This window comes from Tenrec ecaudatus, chromosome 9, assembly GCF_050624435.1.
Source record: "Tenrec ecaudatus isolate mTenEca1 chromosome 9, mTenEca1.hap1, whole genome shotgun sequence".
Taxonomy (NCBI): domain Eukaryota; kingdom Metazoa; phylum Chordata; class Mammalia; order Afrosoricida; family Tenrecidae; genus Tenrec; species Tenrec ecaudatus.
In genome coordinates this window covers 145,108,896-145,111,517 of record NC_134538.1, presented here as the reverse complement: position 1 = coordinate 145,111,517, position 2,622 = coordinate 145,108,896, and the positions used below count along the sequence as shown (strand labels likewise).

At 42.3% G+C, this 2,622-nt stretch overlaps 1 pseudogene; it reads left to right on the top strand.

The window, feature by feature from the left end:
* Positions 1–502: 502 nt before the first annotated feature.
* On the top strand, positions 503–1,396 carry LOC142456183 (homeobox protein NANOG-like; annotated as a pseudogene).
* Positions 1,397–2,622: the final 1,226 nt, after the last annotated feature.

The window sequence follows — 2,622 nt, the reverse complement described above, 5'->3', positions numbered from 1 at the left end:
ATCGAACCCCAGCTGGGTCATCACAACAACACAAACACTAACCACAAAACAATAACAACAACTAAAAGAAAACAACTTGTGGAAAGGGATACATAGGCTGAAAGGCAGACATTTTTATTTTCATCACCAAGACCCAAGACTCAGTTAATATAAGATCATCTTAAAGATGCAATAGTGTGTCAATGAAATGCATAGAACACATTACCTTTTAATAGAATGCCCTTTTAAGTACACATTTTTTCTTAATTGTGATATACCTGAAAGAAGGCTATGAATTAGAGCGGTCATATTGCTTTTTTTCACAGGCTCTGTAGGACATGTAGATTTCACATTGAATGACCTATTAATAACCTGTTAGGTCTTTAAAAATATACTTTGTCTTGAGACTCCAAAATCTTTCTCCCCCCGCCCTCCTTGGATTGGGCTGTTCGCTTCCCACTGCTACACAATTGAGGGCTTTGATTTTGTTGTTCATTTTTGGGGGGTTTTTTTAAACAGCAAAATGAGTGTGGATGTAGCTTCTCCCCAGAGCCTTCTTGAAGCTTCCGATTCTAGAAACTGTCCGCCAGTAACTACCAGTTTGGATGCTAAAGAAGATCACACATCCTTGCAAATGTCATCTGCCGAGGCTCCCTACTCAGAGACAGCCGAGTCTCCACGTCCTTCCTCTGTGGACCTGCTTCTGCAGAAGAGCCCAGACTCTTCCACTAGTCCGAAAGCCCAGCTGCCCGCCTCTGCGGAGAAGGACCCAGCGAGGCAGGAGGAGAGCCAGGGCCAGGGAAAGAGGCAGAAGGTGCAAACTGTGTTCTCACAGATGCAGTTGTGCTACTTAATGACCGCTTTCAGAAACAGAAGTACCTCGGCCTCCAGCAGATGCAAGAGCTTTCCGAAGTCCTGAATCTGAGTTACAAACAGGTTCCAGAAGCAGAGGATGAAATGTAAGAAGTGGCAGAAAACCACCAACTGGTCCAAGAATAACCATGGTGTGACTCAGGTCTCTGCACCTACAGAATACCTGGACGTCTGTGCTTCCGACCACCAAGGATGCCTTCCTTCTGGAAGCCTTCCCATGTGGAGCACTCGGAGCTGGAATAGCCAGGCCTGGAACAACCAGAGTTGGAACAGCCAGGCCTGGAACAACCAGGGTTGGAATAGTCAGGCTTGGAGCAACCAGACCTGGAACAGCAGAAAACAGACGTGGACCAGCAGCCAGATGTGGAATAGCCAGGTGTGGTGTACCCAAGCCTGGAGTAACCAGGCCTGGAATAGTCCAGCCTGGAACAACCCATTCCAGAACTGTGGAGAGGACTTCCTACTGCCCCAGGTCCAGCAAACTTCTCTCTGTGACCTGGAAGCCGTACAAACGTTAGATTTCTTTTTAAATAAGAGTCCATAAGCATACAATCTGAAGATTGTATGAAGACAGACATTAAGCCCCATGCCCATCCGGGCAGTGACCGCGTGACTTCCTTTTTTGTAGGACTTCTTGCTTTAGAATGCCCTTGCCTTGACAACCTGGTTTTCCTTGTTCCTACTGTATGGAGGGGCAGGGAGGGGGCTTGGGGAACAGGGTGAAGATTGTGGTTTCTATTTAACCAAAGATTCAATAATATGATGGTTTACCTTGGTTACTCTGCACAGCATGATAAGCCATGTCCCTGCCTATAAATAACTATATAGAACACTACCTTGAATGTTCTTAGGATCTAGCCTCAATAATAGGACCTAAAAGTAGGACGATGTGTGGTGAAGGGTTATTTGTAGTGCATAGGACGTGGGAGTCTTACTAGACAATTTAGGGGTGGGGGAAGGTTAAGTCATAATGTGCTTCTTTGATTTCCTCTACCCTTCTGCTCTGTTTTAATTATAAACCTTTGTTTGTTTCTTCATTGTATTTTGCTGCATCATGGTAACAACAATACCAACATCACTGGCTGACTTATGAATACTGGTGCACACAAATAAAAAGAATATCCACTTTTCCATTAAAAATACACTTTGTTAAATGCATGTAATCTTTGCAGTATTCATTTTTTTAACTTCCTAAAATATATACAATAGCCTTTGTTGCCTTTAAAATCATTATTTAAAAATGTATCCATCTTGATCCATTCTTACATGTTGATTTTTTATAAGGAGAATGAATTATTGCACACATTCTTTGACTGGTGCTTCAGTTCCACCCTAGACAGCAATATATCATGTCCAGGAGCTATTAATTAATACTTCTACCAAATAGATTGATAAGACATTGAAAGTATCTGAAAGTATGTTAAGTCACTTTGCTCTGAATTGTTTCTAGTCATGAAAATACTGACATGATGATTAAGTTTGACAATGTAATTCTACCCCAATTTAAGTTCCTGGCAACATGCCATGCTATGAGACCATCCATTTATTTAGCTTCAATCAAGACTACAAGAACAGTGTTAAAATTTTTATGTTATGAACGGCTTCTAGTACTCAACACAGAAGTCCATGATCACAAGATAAATTAATTACGTCACTTTTTTATGTGTTTGTCCATACAATACCTCACCTTCATCAGGGGAGTTGCCTGTGTGGATTTGGATGGTGTTAGGTGCCGCCCAGTTGGATCTGCCTCATAGTGGCTGTATGTAT